Source organism: Marmota monax, unplaced genomic scaffold, assembly GCF_021218885.2.
Source record: "Marmota monax isolate L192 unplaced genomic scaffold, Marmota_monax_Labrador192_F-V1.1 WCK01_AAM20220418_F8-fsc00022, whole genome shotgun sequence".
Classification (NCBI taxonomy): domain Eukaryota; kingdom Metazoa; phylum Chordata; class Mammalia; order Rodentia; family Sciuridae; genus Marmota; species Marmota monax.
In genome coordinates this window covers 11,936,826-11,950,684 of record NW_026695215.1, presented here as the reverse complement: position 1 = coordinate 11,950,684, position 13,859 = coordinate 11,936,826, and the positions used below count along the sequence as shown (strand labels likewise).

The window sequence follows — 13,859 nt, the reverse complement described above, 5'->3', positions numbered from 1 at the left end:
ACTTACATTATTAGGAGCCTCTTAAAAGAGTCAATATCCTCTTGTCTTTTAAGATTATTCCTATTAACTATAATTTTCTAATCTTTACTTTGTATATGGAGAAGTTAGAAGAAAGATAGATTTTGTACTAGATATTTGGAGAACATACAAAATTTTTCTAGAAAATAAAGTTGTACTGTTACTTACATGCAGAAGCACAGTGCTAGAATAAAGTGGACTATAATACATACTTTAGGCCACTTTAGAACAAATGGAGTTGGTTTCCATGGAGTTCACACAACATCAATTACATTCATATAAAAATTTTTCCATGAGATCTTTCTGAACTCACTGGTTTGAGGCATCCATTAAAATGTCAGTTTCCAAGTTTATCTGAAAATCAAAAGGTAGAAAAAGAGAGAAGTTCCTTAAATTTCAAAATATATTGTATTAAACAATAGAATTGGGCCATAACCACATATTATCTGCCAAAATATGCCATCATTGTCAGAGAATACTGAAGCTGGAGTCATTCCCAGATCAGTACACAAAAGCCTCTCTTAACTTCTAAGAGTCAATTTCAATTTCAGTGTTATGTTTATTTACTGGATATTCTCTGCAAGTGAAGGACAAGTGTACCAAAATTACCAAGGTATATCAGCTTGTGTATGGAAACTTCTTTCTTATGTACTTGGGGATAAAACATAAAAATATATACCTCATATTACCACAGAACCTTTTAAAAATGGTTTTAGTTTTATTTCTTTTGGAGAGGTGGAGTGGAAATGGACTTAAATGAAATTACTTATAATTTTTGAGCCATTTAAGTGACATTTCCAATCATAGAAAAGATTGTTTTAAAAAAAATGGTTTCATAAAATCTCAAAAGATACAATGAAATTGTCTAAGTAGAATGTTTTTCAGTCGAGTTTAATTTCTAAGTCCAAAAATGTATAAGCACCAATATGCTTTAATGTGTTTTGAAGGGTTGATAAAAAAATATGACATTATAGAAGGTTGGCACAGAGAGCAACTGAATAGAGATTAGGAAAAATAACGATATGTACATTTTTGTGAAATTAATAAATCCCAGATGTGACTGTGGACATGTATAAAATCTGCATATTTATTCCTAGCTTACAACTCATGGATGCTTTGAATCCCACACAAACATTTCGCAAATTAACCCCAATATCCAGCAGTGTCTCACTACAGTTAGCACATCTCCAATCTTCAATTATTGTTTGTGAATAATTTGTCACAGGTCACAACCCTTACTCTAGCCCCTTGATGGATAATTAAAATTAGTGCTTGCATGTTATTTACCTCCAAACCTTTTTATTCCCCTGTAAGCTGTTTGATATTTTTATAGAAACAGCTGTGAACATCGTTCCTGTTTCAAATGAGTGAAAATTCATTCCCCAATATAAAATCTTTTATGATGATCACTTTAAACACAAGCAAAACTTCACAGGTGAGAAATTCACTACTACATATTGAAATTCTCATAGAGTCATCTAGAGAGGAACTGATATTTAATTCTCTTATAAGAGTGGTCAATACAACAATGTTACTAGATTGGCACAAGCAAAAGTAGGCTGTATTCAAAAGAAAAGGGATTCATTAACAACTCTTAGCCATATATCTGAGAACAGGAGTAGTGCTCATTTAAAGTGCTTTGTCTATGGGTTGAAAGAAACTTACCTTATTTTACTTTGATATAAAATAGTGAAATGTAAGAACATTCCTAAATTAGAAGTCCAATAAAAAGCAACTTTGTATTTAAAAAATCAGAAAAATCCAGCATGTACTCTTTCCAAGCCAATCCCACTTGAATTGTGTAGACAGATAGACCATCTTCCAGGACTTAAAATATTGCCACTCAACCACATACAATTCTGAAGATCCATGTTGTGTGTTTTCTTTTAAGGTAACCAATTACAATTAAAAATTATATATATTTTTGAGAGTTTGGGAAAATATGTATAAATATAATTCATTTTTATTACTTAATTTCTTTTTTAAATTCCCCAGTCACTAAATATATTATTAATGTTTTGTAAATGATGTTGTTCCTTTCATGTTTTGTAGATACCAAGATTTTGATTTTAGAATAGTTCCATGTCCCTTATAGTAACATTTTTATAGCTGGACTCATGATAATTCAACATTTTCAAGCTAGTATTAATTGGGAGAGAGAGAGAGAGAGAGAGTATGTTTATGCACATTCTGCTGAGAATCAAACACTCAACCACAGGTATGCTAGGCAAACACTCAGCTACTGAGTTACATTTCTTGCACATTAATAGAGTTTTTGACAATTTCTCATTTGTTAGTTTCATTATTTTCTTATACAGGGTCAAGGCTGAAACAGAATTGGAACCAAACATCATTCATAATTGTGTTTTAGTAAAATTGTTTCACTCACCCTAATTAGTCAAATGAAATCTGAAAATTTCATTGCCAAATAAAGTCGTTTCTATGCATTGAAATATGAGTACACGCAAATGCCAAGAATGAAGTCAAAATGAAAGTTCTCTATTATGTTTTCCTCCATAGTCTTAATTTTACAATAAAATAGCAATATCTGAATTGAATGCATAGTTATTATTTTTAGTATCACCATGTTATTTACCTTTTAAATAAATGCCATCTTAGAGAGTAAAATGAATACAATAAAATAATAACATAGAATTTCATTTTTAACAACTTTTAACAACTGACATATCATCCAGAGAGAGAATTAATAAAGAAACATTGCACTTTAACTAAACTTTAGATCAAATGGGCCTAACAGGTGCATTCAGAATATTGCATCTCACAGTAGCAAAAGACATATTCTTCTCAAGTCCCCAAGACATTGTCCAAAATAAACAAATTGTTAGGCCACAAAATTAATCTTAAAAAATTTAAGAAGATTAATAATATTAAGCATATCTTCCAAACACAATGATATGAAAGTAGAAATCAAATAACATGAGAAGGTCTGAAAAAAGTTTAAATATGCAGAATTTAAATGACATTTTCTTAAAAAAAATCAATGAGTAAAAAAAAACTAAAAAGGAAATTTTTAAGATATCTTGAGAAAAATGGAAGCAGACCACGCCAAATTGACAGAACGTAGAAAAACAAGTTCTGAGAGGGAGGTTTACAGCAGTAAAATTGTACATTAAAAAAGAAGAAAGATCTCAAATAAATACTACAATATTAAAATAAGAGAAAGAACCTGAGATTAGTGGCAGGAAAGTAAAAAAAAAAGTAATTTAAATGATCACCAAAATTAAGGGTTGAGTTACAGATAAAGAAAATTGACAAACCTTTCACTAGACTGAGAAAAAAAAATAACGAAGTCTCAAATAAATAAGATCAGAATTGAAAAGAGTAGACGTTACAACTTCTGTGGTCCATTATATACTACAGAAATATAAGGTATCATGGTGACACATGTCTGTAATTCTACCAACTGGGAATCTGAGGCTGGAGGACTGCAAGTTCCATGTCAGCCTCAGTCACTTACTGAGGACTCAAGGACTTTAATGATTCCCTACCTCAAAATAAAAAATAAAAAAGGGCTGTCGAGGTAGCTCACGGGTAATGCAACTTGAGTTCAATCCCCAGTGGCATCCCAACCCTACGCAGACGCACATGCATACACACACACACACACACACAATAAATAAATAAAGGATCATAACAGTCTGATATGAACAGTTATATACAAATTGGATTATCTAAAAGAAATGAGTAATTTTCTAGAAACTTGGAACCTAATGGGACAGGGCTATATTAAAAAAAAAAAAAATCTCTGAACTAATCATTAATAAGGAGATTGAATTAGTAATCAAATATCCCAACAAGGTAAAGCATAGGACCTAATTAGACTTCATGTTTGAATTCTACCAAGCATGTGAAGAACTAGTAACCAACCTCAAACTTTCAAAACATCAAATAGAAGGAAACATTTCCAAAAGAATTTCACAAGTCTAACATTACTCATCATGATGGAAGTTATACCAGAACACAATTAAATTTAGAGCAATATTTGTGATCAACATAGATGCAAAAAGTCTCAACAAAATACTAACCAACAAAAATTCATAGCATATTAAAAGGATCATTCATCATGATCAACTGAGATTTTATTCTTAGAATAAAATGGTTCAATATACCCAAATCAATAGAAGTGATACACCACATTAACAGAATGAAGGACAAAATCTGCATACCCATCTCCATAGATTCAGAAAAAAATCTGACAAAACTTGACATCTTCTCCCAAGGAGCACTCAAAAAGCTAAATGTAGAAGAAATCTAACTCAACCCAAAAAGGCCAAGTAACACAAGCTCACAACAGCATTATACTTTGTCGTGTTACTCACAACTAAAACACTCAGGGTCACTCCAGGTTAACTGGGCTGCACGAAATAATCACGAAAGAGACAGGGATACCTTTTTCTTTGGGTCCTGTGATGGCTCCTCTGAGCTTAGGGGTCCATGAAAAGAAAGAGAGACAGAGTACACGTGCTGAACCCTTTTATTGAGGATAAGCTATTCAAATGAGGCAAGGGGTCAGGTTTTGGGGGGTTGAGTCTAACTTCATGTTTTCTGCTGACAGCAGATTGACTGACATCTAGGAAGGCCACATCCAAAGGCAGAGCAAGAAAAGGGGACACACAAAGGGAGCTTCCATGGAACATTCTATCCCAAACAGGGAAAAGGAGTAGGATTACAAAAGAATAGATGAGTGTAGTTCAACCCCAGGGGTATGCCTACTCAGAAGACCGGCCTTGCTATCCAAGTGAGGGGGAAAAGACAGAGTCACCAGTCATGGCACTACTATGCCAGACTCAGTGATCTTTCAGATCCCCAAGGTACATCAGGACTGGAAGGTGTGGTAACTCAAAGTGGCTCCCCAGAATGCTAAATGGTGAAAAGTTGAAAATCTTTTCTCTAAGATCATGAGCAAAACAAGGATGTCCATTTTTGCATCTTCTCTTTAAGCTGATATTGGAAGTTCTAGAGAGAACAATTGGGCAGGAAAAACAAATAAAAGATATCCCAATAAGAAAAGAGAAAGTTACTTTTTTTTCTGATTGAAGATGACATGCTCTTATATGTAGAAAATCTTAGACTTTTGAAAAAAAGTTAAAACTAATCCACAAATTCAGAAAAGTCACAGGATATAAAATAAACACGCAATAATCTTGCTATGTATTATTAGTGATCTGTATTAAAAATGAATCAAGAAAACAATTCCATTTATGATAGTTAAAAATAAGGCAACCTGGGAATAAATTTAAGCAAACAGGTGAAAGTTCCGTTCATTAAAAACTCTAAAACATTGATTAAAAAATTAAAGAAAAAAAAAGAAATGTCATGGATTAAAAGAATTACTATTGTCAAATTATCTATATGACCCAAGGTGATCTATAGAGTCAATATAATCCTTCTGAGAATGCCAATGACATTTTTTCATAGAAATAGAAAAGTCATTCTAAAATTCGTATGAAAGAACAAAAGACACCAAAAAAGCCAAAGAAATATTATTGAAAGAGTAAATACTGGAGGCATCACACTACCTGATTCTGAAATATAATTACAAAGTTACAGTGATCAAGACAGCACTGGCATAAAAATAGACACATAAAGAATAGAAATATGTATGTGTGGGGCTGGGGTTGTAACTCAGTAGCTAAGTCCTTGCCTAGCATGGGTGAGGCACTGAGTTCAATCCTCAGCATCATATGAAAAATAAATAAATAAAACAAAGATTAAAAAGAAAAAGAAATGTGTGTGTGTGCGTGAAATATATTTATATACACACATATTAGTATTTTTCTTTTCAAGAAAGCATTGTTCAAAACATCCAAGATCCAGATAAGAATAGCCAAGATACAGAATTATTTTTTCAATCATGAAACCAAGAGCACATATAGGGGAAAAGACAGTTTGTTTTCTTTTTAAATAAAAAATGTTGGGGAAGCTAGATAACCATATGTAGAGGGAATAAATTAAATCCTTATCTCACAACAGACATAATAACCAAATAAAAATAGACTAAAATCTGAAATGGAACACCTAAAATCATAAAACTACTAGAAAAAAGCACAATGGAAATTTCCATGACACTGGTCCTGATAATGATTTTCTTCTCATATGACCCTAAGAACACAGGAGACAATAAAAGTAAGTAAATGGGATTACATCAAACTTAGAAGTCTCTGACTATCAAAGGAAGCAATCAATAGAGTCAAGTCCATCCTAGAGAATTGGAGAAAATACTTGCACACAATATATCTGACAATGAGTTAAAATATTAAAAATATAGGGAACTCTAACAACTCAATAGTCAGAAAAGACATAACTAAAAGAAAATACATAGATATCTCTCTAAAGAAGACTTATGAATGGCCCACAGGTATATGAAAAAAAAAAGTTCAACAACTACCAAGAAGATACAAATTAAATCCAATGAGATATCACCTCACAAATGTTAGAAAGACTACAATCAACAAGACGGAGGATTGAAAAGTATTGCTGAGAATGTGTAAAAAATGAGAAATTTTGTGTACTGTTTGTGGGAATATAAGTTGATAACAGCCATTATGGAAAACAGTATGGGGATTCTTCAAAGAATTTTTTTTAAATAAGTGACTATATTATTATAAGACCCAGAAATTTCACTTCCGGATATATTTCATGGTAAAAGAAATCAGTATATTGAAGAAAGACTTGCTTTCTTCCATTCATTGCAGCATTACTCAGAATAGACAAGTAGACAAGATAGAGAATTGACCTAACTGTTCCTCAATGGGTGAGTGAATAAATAAATGTGTCAAATACAATGACATACTAGTCAGTCTTTAAAAAAAAAAACACAAAAACAAATCCTGAAATTTTTAACAACATGGATGGACTTGCAGGACACTGCTAAGAAAATAAAGTAAGGCACAGAAAAACAAACACTGAATGATCTCACTTACACATGGAATCTAGAAACACTGAACTCAGAATCAGAGCAATGGTGGTCACACATGTCTGGAGCATGACACTGACAGGTTAAATAAAGGCAATTCAGTTAGGTGCTAATTATAGTTTTCTGATCTCTTCAGTGAGAGGGCTGGAGGTTGAAGAAAGATTATAGTGAAAGAGCAAATGGATAGGCTATGAAAGATTGATTATATGTTCTTATCTTCCCTTCATTCAATTTTTAAAAGTATCAATAATAATAGTTTGGATGAGTACTATGTACCAGGTTCTCTTTAAGAGAGTTTTTGTCTTAACTAGTTGACTCCATGATGGTTTCAACAAAGAGGTATAAATGAACTTTGCCCTTATTTACAGAGAAAGAAACCAAAGAACCATGAAATGTCTATTTTGTGTGTGTGTGTGTGTGTGTGTGTGTGTGTAATGAAACTCTGTAAGAGGGAGAAAACATCTTTGAGAAATAATCCCATTAGCTTCTTACCACCAGTGATTAATGTATGAGTGTTATCCATCTCCTGCTAGTTTTATACATAATCATTTCATTTTGTGATACTGTATTATGTTGTTTTTATTTAATTTTTCATTATTTTGTCCTAGTATATATAAAAATTGATTTTTTATTGATATTGAATTCAAAAATCCTTGCCAAACACACTTATTTTGTATTTTTCTTTTGTGAATTATACTCAATTTTCTAATTATAGCATCATATCAATTATAAATGAATACTTTTCCTTTCCAAACTGGATTGCTTTCATTTTCTTCCTAATTTTAATGCCTAGACACTCCAACACAATGTGCAATAGAAATTGTAAAACTGGATGCCTTTGTTTTTTTTACTGAATTTAAGATCCAAGATCCTTAGGAAGAAAATTAACTATGACTCTAGCTCTAAGTTTCTCAGAGATGCCATAACTGGAATTTCCCTTGTTCATGCCACATACCTGAGTAGAGGGAATTACCTTATATTATTTGTTTGCTTAGGTTTTTATCAGGCATGGCTATTGGATTTTGTCAAATGCTTTTTCAGTGACTTCTGGTTTTAGTGGTGGGAAATTCAGATTTGAATTTTACCCCTGAGGGTGGTTGGGAGGGGGCCTCCTTCAGCAAGGTCTCTGACACCAGTGATGGCAATTATTGTTTGCTCATGCAGGTAATTTGCTAAACATCTCTATCAAGGATTGCTTGTCTACAAAATTGTCACTTATTTCTTTCCCTTTATTCAGAGAAATTTCTCTCTTTGTGATGCTTTAGAATATTCTAATTTATTAAAGGTAACCTCTTGGCTTTTAACATGAGAAAGAACATTAAAAGGAAACATTAAAATGAAAACATAAACAATAAAATTAAAAAAAATAAAAATTTTAACACTAATGGGGAAATAGCTCAATGGTAGAGCAACATTTGCTAATGTTTACCATCCCCTGGGATTGATTTTAATACAATGACTTGGGGTGAGAGAGGGACATTAGAAAGAAATTTCCATCTTTCATGCCACATCTTGACATTAGAGTTCCCAGGGATCCTACCTTTTCCTTATGAAGGGAATGTATTGGATTATTTTTAGTAGAATTACAAAATAACAATAACAACAAAAACTTAAAATTCTGAATGTAGGGTGAGGAAAGTCAGCAGTCTTTATTACTACTAATTTGCTCTGTATTTTTAGAAATATTAGTTAAGATCCTTGTACCTCAGGGCTTAAATTTGCAAGAAAAATTAGATTGAATATTCTTTCAGTTCTTTTTATTCCCCAGTTCCTGAATTCTGTGACCTCTACTTTTGCCAATTCTGAGGATATCTCTAAAAAACATGCGCTTTTTCAGATTATTTGCAATATAAAGTTTACAAAGCCTAAAACTAGGCCCAAATAAAGGTAATGAAGAAATTTCTTTGCCTGAAATATTTTGAACTTGTCCTCTCAGATCAACCTTAAGAAATAGGTATTATAATTATCATTCTTGTACTAGGCTGGCATTCTACAGGTGTGATTTTTGGAGTCTATTACAGCCAACACACTACTGTGTCAAAAGTGCCTATGATGGAGTTTGCATCGGCATTTGTGTTATTGATCATTTCATTCATTGGCTTTTGTATCAGTGCTATTATGCTTTAAAGTGAAATCAGAGGATGCTTTGCATTATATGCATAGTTTAGGAATGGAATGGAAATTTTTGTTTTGAACAAGAAAAACTAAATGTCAGTAGCAGATACCAAGAATTATGGTCATTGATATAACATCATAGTCAATAATAGGTTTGAAAAATAAAAGTCAAATTTTCAGATACATTAACTAACTCTTCTTTCCAAATCAGTTTGTATTCAAGAAGAAAACAATTGTTTTGAGTCTTTTCTTTAATCTTCAGTTGGTAAGTGCAAGTTTTATCACAGCTCATTTACTGGAAATTGGGTAAAGACAGGGAATGGGGAAAAGAGCCCAATTGTACTGAGGAAGAGGCACAGATGTTCTTTCTCCCTGGTGTTCAGATGTCTTCACTCCCTAGGAGGATATGTAGACATTTTTATGTGGAATCTGTTTTAGCTCAGTAATTCCTGGTAACCTGGTTGTTGATGCAGCTGCCTCCACTCATGATATGAAATTGAGCCAAAAGCAGAAATCTTAGGTTTAGATTCAAGAATCTTATGAAAATTGATTGATATAGTAACTCATGACCTTTTGAAAAGAGTTAATGTATTTTTCAGCTCAATTTTTTAGTTCTATAACACAGTTTTATGAATGCTTTGAATTATTCTGTTTTTACATTTACAGTATTTGCTCTCTTGCCACCGAAGAAGGAACCTGAATGCAGATAGAATTTGAGAGGTTTTAGCAATATCAGAGAAAAGTTGGTGTATTTGAAATTTCAAAATTATTGTATTCTGATGCTTTATTTAGTCTCCAGTAGAGGCAGATTAGCAGAATGGAAAGAACTTGGTCTTTGACGTTACTTAAACCTTCACCGTACAGGGGTCCAAGGAAGTCTTTAGGAGCAGAGGAGATTTTTTACATGCACCTTTTAAATGGCAGATAAGAATTAAAGAATGCCTCAGATACAAGTATCAGAACAACAGTTTTATTATAAAGGGAAAGCATACACTTGAAAATGAGAGTGCAGGCAAGAGCATTGCCCATCTTGTTCTGGGGTTTTAACACAGGATGGTAGCTAGAGGTTGAACCAGAATGGGGTCAGGGTGGGATTATGCAATTTTGTATAAGCAATCCTTGTGTCTAGCTTTGCCTTCCATGATCTAAACATGCTTATTCCTATATATCATGTGCCTCATTAGCATCTTGAGTCTCCACCCAGGAGCATGCACCTGTCTATATAATGAGACGACGGTCATTTCCTGCTCGTCTAGTCTCTATTGCATAGACTCCATTATGGAGTATTTCCTTCCGATAACTGCCTTGTGGTTATCCTGCAGTTCTGTTGTGTTTTCATCAGCCAATCAGCAAGATGGGGACAAGGATGGGGTGCAAAGACAGGTTGCTCTTGAGTTTTTTCCTGTGTTCCAACAGCTCATAGGCCTTTCTCTTATTATAAGACTCACTGTTATTGTGTCCCTAAATTCTTACCCCCAAACCTACTCGAATTTCTAACCCCACTTTTTAGCCTGTGCAACATTGGCATGTCACTTAACCTTTCCGATTCTAAATTTCTCAAATGTACAAATGGGGCAGTAATAGCTTAATAAAAGCCACTAGGTGAATTATGTAAAAAACTGCAGGTAAATCAAATAACATTGGCAAGTCAATGGCAATGTTTAAATATTTGTTCTCTTTCCTCCAGTATACTTATTTTTATATCTTCTAATAGCATTTCTATGTTTCTAATACATTAAATAATAATTGACATGGAAGACTGAAAACAAATGAGTTATCATATTATTTTAAATAGAAGAGATATTTTGAGCTTAGGTACATTTGGCCAGCATAAAAATTTGCATATCTCCACCATATGTATAATGTTATCTGAAAATGAAAGTAGATTTTTAAAGTCAATTTCTAAAATTAGTATTGTATAAACATGAAAAGAAAATGATTTCTCTTTGGTTCTCAAGCTGGGTTTTTGGAGAAGCTTTTCTGGAACTAGCCACACTTCAAAGGTTGAAAGTACAGTATCCAATGCTGCAGTTACTTTTGACAAAAACTGCAAGCTCAGGGGTTCACAAACCATCCTCACATTTAGCACTTCACCAGAAGGACTTACCGACCTCACAGAAAGCTGGTACATGCATGGTTATGGTTTACTAGAGGAAAATATATAGCTCAAACTTGGTCACAGGAAGGCAGAAGGCACAGCCTGGGAGAGATCTAAAGACACAGCTTCTGTTGTCCTCTCCCTTGGAATCAGAAGACATTGCTCTCCTAGAATATCTGTATGACAATACATGTGGAGTATTGCAGATCAGAGAAAGTCACCTGTCTAGAGTTATTAGTGGGACTCCATTGCATAGGCATGATTAATCTATTGCTTACCCACATGGTTGATCTTGGCCTCTAGGTTAAGTGAGAGAGCATGAGCCAAAGGTCCCAACCTAGTCACATATTGGTACTTATGGCATAGCCCACCCCACCCTAAGACTATCAGATGTGGCTAGACTTACATTAAGATCCTGAGTGCCCAGTTTCTGACATAAACAAATGTTATCAGGAATCAGATAGATCACTTCCCAGATGATAAGGTCAAAGGTTTTATCTCTGGACTGGGGACAAAAATAAATTCTATACTATATGACTGTAATGAATATTTTTTTCTCTCTTTCTCTCTAGAAATCAGTCTGTTTGTTGCTTCACCTGTTATATGTGATGAAATTTAACTATAATTACAAATTTTATGTCCTTTCAAATTCCACTATAGTACACTAATGGATTCTTAATCATTGAGAAAACAATACTTTCTCAAGTTTTATGCATTGTCTCCCATAGCACCATAACCCTACTATGCTGGGTTTATTGCATTGGATTGTAATGGCAGAAGTTCAATAATACCCTAATGATTGGATTGGTAGAAACTTAAAGGGACTTTAGAAATTGAAAGAGAGTCATTTGCTAGAATGGAAACACTGATATTAGAAACCAGAGACATTTGGGAAAACTACCTAGATTGTTGTTATTCAAACAGTAGGTTTGAACTTTGCTGATTAATTAATGATTCCTTACTGTGGGTTGGAGTCAGAAACTACTGTTTGCTTCACTCTGAAGGCAAGTGAAGTGAATATACCTGAACAGTGAACTTTCAACTTCCCTTGTCTATGAATTTGTGTTAGTAGCACTCTGGACAAGTTAGTGGAGTACAAGAGGTAAGATGGAGTAAGTTATATGATGAAATAACTACCATGACTAACCAGAGTTGTTAAATGCAGCAATTGGGCTGCAGTAGCTGGAAATTCTATGCACACCTTTGCATTGAAATTCTTTGGCTTTTGTTATTTCCTATTTCTACCCTATATAAGCTTCACACAGAACCTCCATTCAGGAAGCAGTGGTGTTATCTTCATTGGTCCCTGCTTCAGTCTCAAAGGTGCTTAAATACATGCCTAGTCCAGTCCTGCATGTCTTGTCCCTATAACATGGAAGGTCTTTGTGTGTCAGGATATATTCTTTGGTTCCTTGTGGCCTTTACTGATGATGACTTTAAGTTAGCAGATTTTCTTCTAAAACTTTATAAACAATGTTATTCTTCTGTGGTCAAAATTATGAAAAGAAGAAATGCTTTCCAAGTCATTTGATTTACATCAAATAGGTTTTTCTGACTTCTTTTTTAAAAATATTTTTTTAGTTGTCAATTTTATTTATTTATTTTATTTATATGCTGTGCCGAGAACAGAACCCAGTGCCTCACACATGCTAGGCAAACACTCTACCACTGAGCCACAACCCCAGATCCCCTGACTTATTCTTTATCTGTATTATTTGTTGTCTTGTTGTTTAGTTTTGAGATTATTAATAAACTGGAATGACGGAAAAATGTTTTTTAAGGAGTGATAATCTTGATTTTCTTTAGGTTAAAGTTTAATCCTGATTGTTTGCTTCTCAATGTCTTTGTTTAAAAAGAAAAATATCATCTGGAATTTTCACAATACTGAAAGAGCTGATAGCAACAAAAGAGAACATAGTTTTGTCAAAGTAAAACACTATACAGGTTTAAATTACAACATGTGCTATTTTGATTGTTACAAACTAAAAGGAAAAAAAAACTACAGATTTAGACACATCAGAGTTCTATTTTTCATTTTTCAAAACTTTGGGGTCATGTGTGTTTTCAGTATGAAAAGCTTCATATTTTGGAAATGCAACATGGTCCACACACAGTATATGACTAGGTGACCAGACAGTTACATCTAGTCAAGTAGGGTGGCTTATGCTTATAATCCCAGCAATTCAGGAGGCTAAGGCAGAAGGATAAGGGATTTGAGACCAGCCACACCATTTTAGTGAGATTCTCAGAAACTTAGTGATACCCTGGCCCAAAATAAAAAATAAAAAGGACTGAAGATGTATCTCAGTGGTAGAGTACCAATGGGTTTTAATTCTAGTTGTTAAAAAGAAAAGTCACAACTAAGAATTGACTTGGGATATTTTGTTCAAACAATATTTTTGTTCAAACTAGATGCCTTCCCATAATATTCCTATGTTAACTTTACTTGAAATTTATTTGCTTGATCATGCTAATTTTAAGGAATTTCTCTAGAAACCTAGTACTCAACATTTTAGAATTCTGTAGAACCAATTTTAATGGTTATATAGTTGTGATAGAATAGCAAAGACAATTTTGACTTTTAGTTTTCCCTCTGAATAAGAGAAAATGACACCTATTTGGTAATGGGTTTCCATCATTGTGCAGGATATAGGTGCAACTATCTTATTGCTGTAAAAGGAAAAAGGTATC

At 33.4% G+C, this 13,859-nt stretch overlaps 1 long non-coding RNA gene across 1 annotated transcript in view; it reads right to left on the bottom strand.

Moving 5' to 3' along the window:
• LOC131423712 (uncharacterized) overlaps positions 1-13,859 on the bottom strand; it is a 104,154-nt gene that overhangs the window by 71,145 nt on the left and 19,150 nt on the right. Inside the window, exon 2 of the long non-coding RNA XR_009225625.1 lies at positions 187-372. This is a non-coding gene — a long non-coding RNA (uncharacterized LOC131423712). The remainder of the gene's footprint in view (positions 1-186; positions 373-13,859) is intronic.